Raw genomic sequence first — 15540 nt, forward strand, 5'->3', positions numbered from 1 at the left:
ATCTGAAAACTAAGGTCCTATCTGCTGAATACTAAAGAGAGATTCCATTACATTTTTCACAGCAGCAGGGATTTATCTTGGTGGCTCTGAGAAACATTTTCCTCCACTGTTGTGTAGTGTACTGTGCGCAGGTTGTCTGGCTGCCTGCCTGTGCCACCATATCTGTCCACTTTGGGATCCTTAAGGATAATGGTGCTATCAAAAAGTATATTTTTATTTGTATTATCGCAGGACCAAGAGTCCCAGGACCAGGATCTCATTGTGCTAAATGCTGCACAAACAGAGCAAAAAGACAGACCTTGGCCCAAAGAACTTACCTTCTAAATATAAGACAAGAGACAGCAGATGGATACAGACAGACCGATCACAAGGACACAGTGAGACAATATCGGTACAAGGGAGTACAAGGACACAGTGAGGCGATATTGGTCAACATGATAAACTGTGGTCTCAGGTTGCCAGTGGCCTGTTTTTTATGCCTCACAGCAAAGGAGAGTTTTGAGGATGGTTTTTAAGGAGGCTATTGATGAGCTTTGCAGCTGTTTATGGGGGCAGCATAGGAGAAAGGGTGAACATTCTTGTTTCAAAATGTAAGTGGGCGAGAGAGGCAGGCATCCTGGGCAGATCGGAGGTGGGAGTCAACCCTGTTAATGTTATTAAAAAATGTTAAACAAATCAACCATTAGATGTTAGAGATTTCTTAAAGCCTGTTCTTGAATACTGTGGGTTGATGCAATCTTCAGTAATAGAACATATTAAAGAAAATTAAAATGTAGTTTGGGTAATTAATTGTCCTCATTATCATCATCTTTTTCTTGACATGTGATAGGGCTAACCATTTAGCCCTGTCAGTTAATACACTCAATGCCTGGATGTTTCCCAGATCATACTTTTTGTGTTTAAAACATTAAAGTGAAAGGAATGGTAGTGCTGGATGAATCATTCAAACAGAAATCTGAGGACTGCCACAGTCCAGTCTGCCATAATGAAACTGAACATTGGAAATTCAGGATCAGCATGCTATTCAAACCAGCCAGGGAGAGGCGGCCAGTGAAGAACTGAGCTCCAGATGTCTGACCTTGAAACAGATAGAACAGGGCTGAGCCTGGTTGCTTTTTTTTGAGATTAGTCAAAAAGAAGGCGAGAAAGATGGAGGGTTGGCCATTTGGGAAAGGAGTGTGTCAAGAAACGTCAGTACTTGGGAACACAGGTGGAAGAAGGGATCGGCAGGAGAGGGGGCAGTTTGGGATTTTTGCTACCCTTTGTTATAATGACAAAACCTAGACCAGAGCCTGAACTTCCCTTGGTTCAATCACCTCTCTGGAATTTTGTGAACTGCAGTCTATTCACAGAGGCATACTAATGTTACTTCAGTAGAAACATGTGCCTTGGCACTCAAGGGGAGAACTGTAGTCAATTGTGAATGCTCCAACAACATCTATGGATATTTGTTTCAAGGGGTTGGTGCACATCAGCAGGGAGAATGTCATCACAGCCCTATTTAACACCAGTATCTTACTTAATGGCAGTAGTAACCTACATCATTATTTTTAGTCATCAGCATACCTAATGCATCACTCCTTGATATCAAAAAGTCTAGGTCAAAAGCCCCAAATCAAAGATTTCTAGGGTCAGACTGGAGAATATAACCCCTTTCACATTTTCCAATGACAGAGAAAATTTGCTGTCAAATGCAATTGCTACAGTCATACTCATTATGTGCACAGAGGATGGAAATTTAAGGCTGGGATGAGGGTGGAAATTTCAGAGAGCAAACAGTCAGTGGCACTCTGCTGTTTTACATTGTTCTTTCCAAAAGCTGGTAAATTAGAAGCTCATCTTCCACTGCAGCCTAGCTTTTTTTAAAATTGTTGTACACTTATTTATACTGCCAGCAAAGCAGATTGTTTATGAACTGGCTGCCTTAGTGTACATCTAATCCATCTGCACTACTGTGAATATTTTTTTGTTCCTTGAAAAGTAGTTGGAAATAACCGTTGATCTCTTTTCACAGGCATGTATCTCCAATTATTGTATCTGATGCATGACTCAACTAATATCATTCATATATAAATGTATTTTGGTATGTTGATGCAGTTCTGTTCTTTTTTTTCTTTTGGTAGGGATAAGTGTAAGATTTTCTAGATATTTGGTTACAAAAGACCAGTGATCCCTGCCCTAGTAGGTTAATTCTAGCTTTATATGGGCTCTGTCCTGCATGGTTTTGAGCTCTCTATCATGAATAGAGCACTTTCAACCAATATTGATTTTTTTTGGTTCCTTGACTTATGGCCTATACTAATATTTGGCCTGATCTTAAGTAGTATTCAGTGCAAATTGTGAGTGATCAGCACTACCAGGAGGCCATATTTGTGCCTTTGGATTTGAAGCAGAACTTTCCATATATAATAAAATGTAATCAGTGGGATCACTGTTGAGTTGTTCTTCATAGCTAGTGGTACACAATATAGTCTAAGATCAAGCTTTTTGGGCTAATACTGTTCTCATTTACAGCAGTGTAGATCTGTCATAGAGTCACTTATTTCATTGTGGGTCAGGAGATATTATAGACAATCTTTGATTGAGTTAGGGGAAAAATGGATAATCTACAGAATTTCTAAAGTTGAGAATGAATTTAATGTCCTCAAAAATCCTGATGATAATTCTCATGATTAATTTCATACAACATCACTTGTAGTGATATTTTTCATTAACTCATTTATTGCTTGAGTTCTTAATGATTTGAACTGACATGAAAATAAACTTAACATTGATCAAATCCATTTAGTTTTTCCTCAAAACTCCTGAATGGGTACAGCATTTTGTGGGTAGATTGGTATACTGACAGCTCTATCAGTTCCCAAGGAGAGAGATTGCTGTCTTCGCTTGTTTCAGAAGCAATGGAAAATGTTTTAGAAGATAATGTGAACTATAATGATAGGTAAGAAAGCAAAATACAAATTATCAAGCTGACTTTCAATTCAGGCTGCTTTGTAGACTTCATCAACACAACCAGCATGAAGGGGGCAGCTAAAAGGTGAACACAGATTCTCAGTGCTACCCTTTATCTTGGAGACATCTATTGCTGCCATCACAGAAAGATTATTTTTGTTTATGAGACTCTGCCTTGTTTGAAGAACTGATACACAGAATGAATGGCACTCTTTCTGTATACAAAGAAATCAGGGGCCATTTCATTTTTATTCTACTACCTATCATGCAGGGTGCTGGATGTCTCCTGTGAGGCACTGAGAGTTTATGCTCCCGGGCACTCAGGCACTTACAGTATCAGGCCCATATGGCCAAATTCTCAATAGCGGGAATAGCTGGGCTGTATTCTGGGAACACTATATGAGATAAAGTGTGTGAGGTTGTGGAGCTGCTCTATGGAATGCTCTATGGAATGCTCTATGCTCCATTAGGTTGTGGAGACCTAATGTCTCTGGGGCAGGAAGCTGGGATGAGAAGAGCGGATACATTCACTGGAAGAGATTTTTGGCCTCCCCCAGCTTACTAATGCTGTGTGCCTATCTGCCTCCAGCACACTGCTTCACATGCAGCACCTATGGAATGGTGGTCTGAAATGGACAGGGATTGCAAACCCTCTGCCCCTCCCTTCAAAAACTCAGGCCTGTCTCCTGTGCAGCAGAATTGCTTTAGGTTGGTTCAGCCTGCTTACCCATTCAGGCTGGTTAACTCTGTGGGATAGTACAAAACTATGGCCCCAGCGCTTTCCTATCACGCCCTGCCCCCTTTGAGATGCTGTCCCAGTGCCAGCCCAAGCTCAGGAACTACAACAGTGACAGGAGCTTGCAGAGGCTATTCAAGGAGGGAGGAGTCATGCAGTGCTCCCTACGCACCCATATAAGTGCCTGTCATGTGTATTCCTTTGCTTTGTATGCTTCTTTTGTTCTTCAGCTGCTGTATGATTGCCTGACTTTATGATCTCTTGAGTTACACTCTCAACACAGTTGAGATAGTTTAAATCAAAAGTTACTAGCTGTAATGGGGTATACAATCTCCACACTGAGCCAGAAGGGGTTAAAGGATAGAACTGGCCCTTCCAGCCCTGCAGAGCTTGCTCCAACTGGAGGAAGGATTGAAAAAGGGGGCAACTCAGATCAGAAAGGGGGAGGTAGATAGATCTACCCTGAAGGATCCCCGTAAAGGTGCCAGTGAAGGCTTCTTCCCTGAAGAACTAAGACTGTATGCTGAGCCCATTTGGGGCTGATGGTTTGATTGTTTTTTCTTTTGCTTTTCACCTTATTTGAACTGGAAGCTGGAGGAGAGTAGCAGATGGTAGGAAGTGACCCAGGGAGGGTAACTCAGAGGGCACTTTTGGGAGCTGTAGCCCCTGAATTTGATATTTCTGTGTGTACCTCAGAATTTGACAGTACTGCAGTCAGTTATTTTGTGTGCTTAATTACTGCCAGCTGAAACCCAAACATGATGTAAATAGGGATAATCTTAGGCACTAAGAGGCAAGAATGTTCAGCTGCATGTTTGTAGCTCTGCTAGTAGAATGGGAAGATGGAATAAGAAGTGAGTGTATTGTAAGAATAGAAGGAATGTTTGGATGGCCGACCTTGGTCTTGAGCACATTTAACATGTAAGGTTTTATTGTTGTTATAATTTAAAAATGTTTTAATAATAAAACATAATGAGTAGATTTTCTAAAATTAGGGTTACTATGGTGACCCATTAGGAGACACAATAGGTTGTGTGCTTTGTTTAAAGTTAGCTATAAAAAAATTAGGCGAAAAAATTTGCTTTGGAGCAGTCCAAGGAAGTTTTCTTTTGGCAAGGATCTGGTATCATAAGAAGTCAAATGGAAGGAGGGGCTCCTGATACCTCAAAACCATTTCTTAACTTTAGGTAAATATAAATGTTTTAAAATGCTCTAAACCAGGGGTCAGCAAACTGTGGCTCACCAGGGTAAACCCCCTGGTGGGCCGGACAAGTTTGTTTACCTGCCGCACCAGCAGATTCAGCTGATTGCAGCTCCCACTGGCTGCGGTTCGCTGTCCCAGGCCAATGGGAGTGGCGGGAAGCTGCGGCCAGCAAATCCCTCGCCCGCGCCGCTTTCTGACACCCCCGTTGGCCTGGGACAGCGAACTGCAGTAGTGGGAGCCGCGATCGGCCAAACCTGCTGACGCAGCAGGTAAACAAACTGGCCTGGCCCACCAGGGGGTTTACCCTGGCGAGCTGTGTGACAAAGGTTGCTGACCCCTGCTCTAAACTTACTGTGACTGTGTGTGTGTGTTTAAGATCTAATAAAAAAGTAGTTTTAAGTGAAAGCACTCTTGCTTGTATCAATTATTTATCAGACATATGAGCTGAGCACCATTGATTTATTCCTGACATCGCCTGGACAGATATAGCAAAGTTACCACTGCTTTGGGTTCTGAAACCTGTTAACCCTCTGAAGGTCCTGGGTTGGAGCCTGGTGAAGTGGATGGGCCTGGGCTCCCCTACCACTGCTCACCTCAACATAAATGGAAGAGTATCTAGACTGCAAGACCTGCCCACAAGGAGGTGGTACTAGGTGTGCTAACCACTGGGCTACCTAACCTCACCAAGGACTCTATCACACCAGCCTACTCAAATTTATGTGGTACATTAGCTATCTAAAGATTTTACATTTGATACACAGTTTTGGCTTCTATTTCTGGAAGGTCATTTCAACACCTAAGAGTTGCTGAATTGTTTATTGATTTCTTAATTATTCAGTGTTTCGGCTTACTTCTCGTGTCTGTGTTTCTTTCTGTCTAAAATTTAATAAATCAAAATATCAAATAAAACCAAAACCAAAACCAAAAACCAACCAACCCTTTGTCATACCAAGGGCCTGATCTTGTTCTCATTTTAGTCAATGGTAATTTTGCCATAGCCTTCAATATGAGCACTAGGATTGTTCGCCTCAGTTCAGGAAACAATCTCTATTTAGGAAAAGTGCTTTCAGCAACTGTTAGGTCTGTAATGATAACTGAGGCCTAGTAGGCCCACCCTAGTTGTGATCTTAACTGTGGGAAACAGGAAAAAAATCATAAAATGTCACAAACCTATAACAATGGGATGTTGATGGGAAAACGTGTACAAGGGAGACAGACTGAATTAGTCTAAACAAAAAAGTCTACTGATATAACTTAATGACTCTGTTAAGATGATGCCTGGAAAACAAGAGATTTGTGGTACTGGAAATCAATGTACCAAAAATGTTGTGATGGAAATGAGGCCTATTTGGTGGACAAAATAATGAGGGGATAGGTTATTCCACCCACCACTCCATTTCGGTTTCCTTAAAAAAGACTGGTGGGAACAACAAGCAGACACAAATGCTGGCTGACTGAAAGATGAAAGAAGAGGAAGGAGCTAGTGAGCTTCAATATAATGGCTGTCATCCCCACTGTCTCCTGGGATCCACCGTGACACTGCTGGACCTTCACTGTCCTTATCCAGAGAAATGTCCTGATGAGTCCGGGCCGGGTCAAAGAAAGGGACCCAGATGACATCATCATCTCCACTGGCTCTGGCTAAATCTTGAACATATCTGGGATGTGAGACTTTGTCACACACACCCTTGAGTGATCTTTCTCCTCCCCACCTTCTCTCTCTCCTTTTTCTTTCTGTTTAAATTAGAGTCCCATTTAGCTAGCCAAGACTGCATATTTTGCATCATCTGTGACCAGAAAAGCAGCTGAAAGCAAGCCCTAAACAGCTCAACACTGACGCAAGTTTGCCAGGTCTCAGAGTTGCTGGTAAAACAGCGTGCTATGCCTGTGTTGTTGTTTTTTCCAGCAGTGAGACTGCAAGAGGAAATCAGCACAAGAGACAGAAGCTGCATTTTCTATCTTTGCTGTTCTCTTCTGACATTTTTTGCATGTGTTTGCCTTGTGTTGTCTTTTAGTAAATGAATTGGACTTTAACAATAGCAGCAACAACCCATTTCATTAGTCTTATCTTTTCCCCAAAAAGGACAGTTATTACCATCTTACCATATAAACGACTATCACACAAGAGGTTTTTCTCTATAAAAACCCTCTACAGGTAAAGGTAACAAGTGATATGGTTAAAATAAAAGCTTTATTTAATACTTTACATTTCAAGTGCTTTAACAGTTTTCCCTCCTTTTCTATGTCTTCAATGAAAGGTTAAAATGATTTTTAATGGTATGTTTGCCATGGCACTAAGAAGGCTGAAGTCTCTGTCAAACTGTTTAATGTTGGACAGTGACATGGTCATGTTAATACCTTTGACTGTTTAGGCCCATATATTGCATCTAAATTAATAGAACAGGTCTCACTGAAGTCAGTGGTCTGGTAGCCCGGCTGCCCGACCCTTCCTAGCTTGTAGATCCCCAGGTCCCAGGAAGCAAGCTTTGTAGGTTATGGGGGAGGCAGAAAAAACAGCTTTAGAAGCAACTGGTCTCCTTCTTTATGTTGTGAGAAGAAATCTGCACATGCAGGTTTCCACCTATAGATGGCTCCTAAGGGCACAGTTTGGCTCATTATTGTTATTCCTATAGCACCATTGGTATGTGTATAGCAGTGGTGTAGCCAGGATGGGACATTTGGGTGGGCCCTGACTTCGGGTAGGTTGACAATGACAGGAAGGTGGTGGGGTAGGAGGGATCAGGGAGCCTGCTTCCCCCTCTTCCCTCCAGCTGGCCTTGTGTGGGTCAATGGACGCTCTGGCCAAGGGCCACCCGGGGGCCTTGGGCACACATGCAGCTCCGGAAGGAGATGCCGCTCTCTAGCATGCATGGCTCCCCACACCCATCCCCAGCCCAACGCCCAACGCCAGGCCTGGCTCCCTGAGGCGGCAGGCCTACCTTTTTTGAGGACTTCCTCTGCAGCCGCCGGGCCGCCTGCTTGCTCGCCTACCCTTCTCCCAGTGGCAGATTAGCCATTAGTCAAATTGAGGGGGCCCTGGAAAAATGGGCACCTCTGTGCCCCAATCCGCTCTGCCCGGTGCTCCAGCCAGGGAGCAGGGTTGGGGAATGGGGGCTTGTGGGTGGGCACCAGAGTGGGGCAATCCCCCGCACCCCAACCCCGGCTCCCTGGCTGGAGTGCCACGAGGGCAAAGTGGGGCAAGCACTGGTCTCAGAGCAGAGCCAGGGCTTGGGGTGGGCCTGGATGCTAAGTGGGTGGGCCATGGCCCACCCGTGGCTATGCCGCTGGTGCATAGCACTTGCAGACATTAGAGAAGGTAGGATCCTTGCCCAGGAGAGGTTATGATCCAAGTATGAACCTGGTACCCTTGTTCAGGTACTGATATATTTACATTTAAAAAAAAATCACAGAGACACACTACATATTGATATGTTACTGATGTAAAGTTATATCATGTCAGTAAACAGATTCTGCAAATACTAAGTCCTATTGGAATACCCAGGTGCTTAAATTTAAGTATGGATGTAAGTTTCTGCAGGTATGGGGATCTTTGAATGTACTTAAATATATGGCCAAATCCACTGAAGCCATTGGTATTTCACTGGTACATCAGGGTGCATCTTAGCCCACAGTCTAAAACATGTAAGAAAAAGAATATCGGACATGCACCATAACTGGTATTGCTTTGTTTTTTTCCTGTCCCATCAATAGCTGAATAAGTTATTCACAAATAACTATTGTCCTTATCTGACCATCTCTAATTATTATTAGGCTATTTGTTTTAACCTCTAAATACAATCACACTTAGAAAAGTCTGAGTTTGTCTTTTTCACTAGACCCTGAGCCTACAAATACTCATATGCATGCTTAATTTTACACATGTGAGATGTCCTCTTGTAGCAAGTTGATGGGAGTAAGTACATGACGGGGATAAATCATGACAAGATCAGTGCTTCAAATTGGCATAAGTAGTAACAAGTCTTCTAGTGATGCTTTGTTCTCTCAAGATATGAATGACAATCCAATATTTAAGCAACTTTTTTTTTCATTTTCGTAAATAAATCTGCTGAATCACAATTCTTATCCAAGTGGGAAATTGATAGCATTGACTAGATCCAAGTAGCTCTGCCAAAACCACACCTGCCCTGCAGCCTCCATTATTCAAGCTCTAGGTTCCCCCAGAATGTAGCTTTCCCATTGTGTTTTATTGCCAAATTATGTACAGTATTGGTTTTGTGATATGGGCAAATGTCTGCTAAGAACTAATCTGAGACCACTGAACTAATTTTGCTTGTGACCTGAGCCAGATTTAAACCGAAACCTCTGGAAGGTGAAAGGCAAATATATTAACTCATGTTATTATGAAGTTTGCTCCAGGGCAGGATGATTTCAATAACATTTGAAAAAAAACCTTAAAATTGAAATATGAATAATTTACAAAACAAGAAACCTCAACTAATAGTCTTATGTTCAAATTCAAGACCTACGTGACCTGTGGGTGAGGTTACTGTAAAGTGCTTTATTTAGGGCTACCTTTGTAACAACTTGTACTGCAGATTGCGACTATTAGAGATGCAGCAGCACAACTTCTCACGAATCTTTGCACACAATAGTCAGCAAAGCCCATGTTCTTCAAAGTGCAGTGACTGCTTACTATTCAGCATGGCCCTGATCCTGCAAAGAGCCCACGTGCTTACGTTTAAGCAGGTAAGTATTCCCAGTGAAATCAAGTACTTGTGCTTAAAGTCAAGTATGTGCTTACATGCTTTCATTAAAGTAGTATTGTTAGCTTCCAAAGCCGAAGACAAGACACATTGCATTGTTATAGCACCTTCAATGTATTTACGAGTATTATTGAGTTTTGCCACACCCCTATGAATGGGGAAACTGAAAATGAAAGCCTGGTTCCCTAGAGGCTTGCACTTGCTGTGGGCATGTACTCCTGTGGTAAGCACTTTACATCCACTAACAATTTTTTATATGCCTTGAACAGCTATAAATGAATACCAAGCCCAGAGAAGGCGTTTTCCAAGGCCACATTGGAAATCTGTATCAGCGCTGCAGAGAGAGCCCAGATCTCCTAATGCTTAACCACAAAACCATCCAGGAGAGGTGATTAAATTTTTTCTGATGGAATCTTTTTGTATTGGAAAATGCCATTTTTGCAACATCAAAACTGCCTGCAGGAAGTGTCTATTTTCACAAAATTTCATTAAGAAAAAGTGAGGCGTTTAATGTCCTAATGTATTTTGCGATTTTCAGACCAGAATGTTGAGTTTTCATTTCAAAATTTAATTTTATATTTAAAAAAAATAAAAATCAAAATGAAATATTTCAGTGTTATTGAAATAAAACACTTCAATTGACCTGACTTTTTATTTTTTAAATTTGATTTTTTTTTCAAATTTGGAAAGAAAACAAATTTCAAAATCAAGGAATTTCCCATTAAATGGAAATTCTGTTCCCCAAACTGCTGTACCATTCTTCCTTCTCCAGAGTCATACAGAATCTAATTACTACCTGTCTTCTTATCAGTAACTAACTGCTGGTAGGGCTTTATCTATTAGTGTCCCCTTGTGGCTGGACAGGGAACTACACCAACCTGGCTCCTTCGCACACACCAAACACTGCATTTGTCAAATCCTTGTCAAGACCAGTCCCTCCTGGCCAAGTCCTCAAAAGTCTCTGTCCCCTATAGCATAATGGGGAAGTGGAAGTTCTGTGGCTTTTACTAGGGGCTAATCAGCCCTAGTTCTCCTGTATTTAGGAGCTTCTTCTCTAAAAGTTCCTGGCTGGGGTAAGTAGGGGAACCCAGGCCTGCCTATTCCCCTGGCTTTCAGCTCAGGGCCTTTGTTTGGAATAGCCAGAAGTAGTCCTTCTCTGTCCCTTGCTGTTGCCTGAGCTATTTGCAACCTCCCAGATTCTCCCTCTTTGGAGTGTTGGTTTGTCTGGCAGCTTCTCACCAGTCTGCTGAGGGGATCCTTTCTTACTGTTCTCTGTCTCTTTAGCAACTCCCCCACCCTCCTGCCTTGCAGTCATTTTCTCCTCACAGCTGCTTTGGTGTTGCCAATCAACTCTGGCTGAGCAGACAGGCAATTGCTTCATTAACCCTTTGGCTGCTGAACCAGCATGGGTTTTATAGACCCCCATGACAAGCTGGAACTGCTGACAGTCTCAAAGCCTGATCTAGACCAGATTGGATGTAAACCCCAGCAGTAGGGAATGCTCTCTCTCTTGACATATCAGAACACATTGGCTGCATGCTAGGATGCATTGGCTTAACTCTGTTTCTTTTCAGCAGTGTTTCATGTTATGTTTAGAAATGAATCTGAACCATAAAACTGAGATCTTGGTCTGTTTTTAAATTCACAAGTTTTGGGCGTGTGCAGATCTTGAGCTTTGGTTTGACCTGTAACAGAGATAGGACACTAGCTGTAAGCTGAGTTCTAGATCTAGGCTGAGATTCTGAATTGCCCGCTGAGTGCTGGGCTGTTGGGATACAGCGACTGAGTCTGAGTCCTTTCTATTCTATATAGGTTCTTATACTGTGCTTATCATACTGCACAATATCTGAGTGCCTTAGGTCACTTGGCTAACATCAGTCATGGGGCAGAGGGAGGAGCACAAGAAGTGGAGTGTCTTGTTTTGGTAGGTTTTATATTTATACCTGTTCCTTTGTATTAACGCTAGAGATGGCAAGGTCAAAGAAATGCACCTTGCACTTGGAGTAGAAGTTGGTGAGGTTTGTGGTGGTCCTTAGTTCCTGGGGGGAGATCATTCCACAGTCTCAGATTGACCTTCCAAAAAGCTGTGTCTTGCACAGATGAACTTTACCTTTAGTACTGAGAGTGCCATTGTGTCAAAGGAGCAAAGTTGCGTAAAGAGCTTTGGATGATCGTTAAAATATCCTGGGTCCAGGCCCTTGAAAATAAGGACTGAGACCTTGAACTTGATTCAAAATTCTATGGGAAGCCAGTGTAGAGAACAGAGAACAGGTAGCCTGTGTTTCTGAGGAGACATACTGTAGTATTCTGCACCATTCACTAGCTAGGCTGTTTATTGCTGTGTGGGATGTTGGATTTTTGGCTTATTCACAGATTTATTGGGCATGTTGCCCTTTTTATCTATACTGATCTACTTATTTTTTGATGCCCAGAGACCTTTGGCCATGGACTTCACTAAATTAAAGTGTATTATTATTACACTATAATGTCCTCAAGTTCCATGAAATGTTGTATTGTTAGTACAGGGATTTGGATACTGTACACTATTGGCTTTCTCCAAGCAGAGATTGCCAACGATAACTGTGAAAGTTAGCATTCTCAGCTAATTAACTTTGTCAGAAGGAAAGAGTTGGAAAGAATGGACAAATATTCGATGAAAGTCACTTGATCACACTTCACATCAAACAGTGCATATAGCTAGCCTGCCAACTTTCAAAATACACTATAACATTAAAAACACCCGAAGCCAGGTAGAGAGTTTCATCTGGGTTCTGAAGAACCTGCAAAGAGTTTTCCAAGACCAGTGAGATTCATATTTCTAGCTATCTTTTCTTTAGATTCTAACTGACTCCGGGGTCTGGACATGTAGTCAAATGGAGATGAATCCTCAGAGAACAGTAAATGGATATGCACTTAACACAATAGGCAGTAGAAAGAAAGTGAAGAAATAGGGTGGCATTGGTTGAAAACCTTTTTGGTAAGGTTGGATTTCAATACCAACCCCTCTTTCTTGTCTGTTACCTGGGTGAAGGAAGATTGCACCTTGGGATTTTTCCACCTCATTTGTGAAAAATCCTTTAGAATAATTTGAGTAATCTCAAAGACTTTGATAAACTACTAGGTTTAGTTAAGGGACAATATTTATCCATACGATTTTATGTAAGATATACTCTGAAGGGTATTTTACATCTATGTGTGGTAGTTTTCCTTCTATGTTTTTGTTATATGTCTAAATTTGTATACAGCTCCACTTCTGTTTCATAATCTTCAGATTATGTATATTCTTAGTTTCCTTCTTTAATTTTAGAACTCAAAGTGAACTTGACAGTTCAATTTTTTCTCTCCCTGTATCCACGGCTTATCATTAAAAGAACAATAAATTGAGAAACAAGGGAATCAGCCTAACATGACTACCTACACTCTGTACACGGTCCTATAACAAAATTGTGGGATCTGTGTGACAACTCTTAGCCCTGAGCAATTTATACAAACAAGCCAGGGTTTATTCTGGAGGCAGCATAAATGATTTTTCCTCTACATGTAAACCACAAAATTCCCTAGTTACATTTTGAATATTGAGGTTCACAGGAGCCAGCAGTGAAAGCCTTTGCTAAGCTTAGGGCAGTGACAGCCAACGTTTGTTCTGCAGGCCAAATGCAGCCCCTGGAATGCTAAAATATGGCTCTTGACCCATTTTCTGAGCTGCTTCCCAGATGGGCTTGGTGCATCAACATGGTCTAAGGGTCTGATCTAGCTCATGTTAGTGTCAATGAAAAGACCAACAGCTGGATCAAGCGCCAAGAGCATGTCTGATGTGGTCTATTCTGGGTCACAATTGTTGAATGAGATGGATGAAAGTATGTCATGCATTATAAAGACTATCACCCTGACATATTCTTTGATTGCTATGATTATGTACCATCTATTTAAACTTAAAAATACACTGGAAACAGAGAGGAGGCCAAGTTTTTAAAATAGTGTCCTGAATTTCAGAGGTGCTGGTTGCAAGTAGATTCAATTTAAGTTGATGGCAATGATGAATGTCCAGCACCTGTGAAAAACCAGGCCACAGGAGCATAAAGGTGGGGTCCTAAATACATATTTTGCAGCTGTCTGATGGGCCTCAGCGTTCTTGAAAAATCCGGTGCCCAAACATGGATTTGGGCTCCTTTTTTTGAAAAGTTTGTTTTATGAACAAGTACATATGATATTTATGAATCTCATATAGTATATAGTATAATAAATTCTAATAACAGCCAGATGTATTTTATGTTAATGTGAATGTAAATGTTTGGGTGTTTACAAGGGCTGTCAATTAATCACGCTGTTAAACAATCATAGAATACCATTTATTTAAATATTCTTTGATGATTTCAATTACAACACAGAATACAAATATGGTGCTCACTTTATATTCATTTTTTATTACAAATATTTGCATTGTAAAAAACAAAAGAAAAATGTGTTTTTAAATTCACCTAATACAAGTACTGTAGCACAATCTCTTTATCATGAAAATTGAACTTAAAAATGTAAAATTATATACAAAAAAACCTGCATTCAAAATTAAAACAATGTAAAACTTTAGACCCTACAAGTCCACTCAGTGTTGCTTCTTGTTCAGCCAACCCCTCAGACAAACAAGTTTGTTTACATTTGCAGGAGATAATGCTCCCGCTTCTTGCTTACAGTGTCACCTGAAGGTGAGAACGGGTGTTCTCATGAGTCTGTTGTAGCCGGTGTCACAAGATATTTACGTGCCAAATGCACTTCAGGCCTCAGCCACCATTTCAGAGGACATGTGTACATGCTGATGACAGGTTCTGCTTGATAACGATCCAAAGCAGTTCAGACTGACACATGTCCATTTTCATCATCTGAGTCTGGAGTCACCAGCAGAAGGTTGATTTTCTTTTTTGGTGGTTCAGGTTCTGTAATTTATGCATCAGAGCGGTTCTCTTGTAAGACTTCAGAAAGCATGCTCCAGACCTCATCCCTCTCAAATTTTGGAAGGCACTTCAGATTCACCTAATACAAGTACTGTAGCACAATCTCTTTATCATGAAAATTGAACTTAAAAATGTAAAATTATATACAAAAAAACCTGCATTCAAAATTAAAACAATGTAAAACTTTAGACCCTACAAGTCCACTCAGTGTTGCTTCTTGTTCAGCCAACCCCTCAGACAAACAAGTTTGTTTACATTTGCAGGAGATAATGCTCCCGCTTCTTGCTTACAGTGTCACCTGAAGGTGAGAACGGGTGTTCTCATGAGTCTGTTGTAGCCGGTGTCACAAGATATTTACGTGCCAAATGCACTAAAGATTCATATGTCACTTCAGGCCTCAGCCACCATTTCAGAGGACATGTGTACATGCTGATGACAGGTTCTGCTTGATAACGATCCAAAGCAGTTCAGACTGACACATGTCCATTTTCATCATCTGAGTCTGGAGTCACCAGCAGAAGGTTGATTTTCTTTTTTGGTGGTTCAGGTTCTGTAATTTATGCATCAGAGTGGTTCTCTTGTAAGACTTCAGAAAGCATGCTCCAGACCTCATCCCTCTCAAATTTTGGAAGGCACTTCAGATTCTTAAATCTTGAGTCCAGTGCTGTAGCTATCTTTAGAAATCTCACATTGGTACCTTCTTTGCATTTTGTCAAATCCACTGTGAAAGGGTTCTTAAAATGAACAACCTGTGCTAGGTCATCATCTGAGACTGCTATAACATAAAATATATGGCAGAATGTGGCTAAAACAGAACAGAATTCTCCCCCAAGGAGTTCAATCACAAATTTAATTAATGCACTAATTTTTTTAATGAGCGTCATCAGCATGGAAGCATGTCCTCTGGAATGGTGTCCAAAGGATGAATGGGCATATGAATGTTTAGCATATCTGGCACATAAATACCTTGCAATG

The 15540-nt window shown here is 41.3% G+C and overlaps 1 pseudogene; it reads left to right on the forward strand.

Annotated features, from left to right (window-relative positions):
• The first annotated feature begins 2900 nt into the window (after nucleotides 1–2900).
• The window catches only part of LOC123361272, a 123318-nt pseudogene continuing 110678 nt past the window's right edge, over nucleotides 2901–15540 (forward strand).

This window comes from Mauremys mutica, chromosome 1, assembly GCF_020497125.1.
Source record: "Mauremys mutica isolate MM-2020 ecotype Southern chromosome 1, ASM2049712v1, whole genome shotgun sequence".
Lineage (NCBI taxonomy): Eukaryota > Metazoa > Chordata > Testudines > Geoemydidae > Mauremys > Mauremys mutica.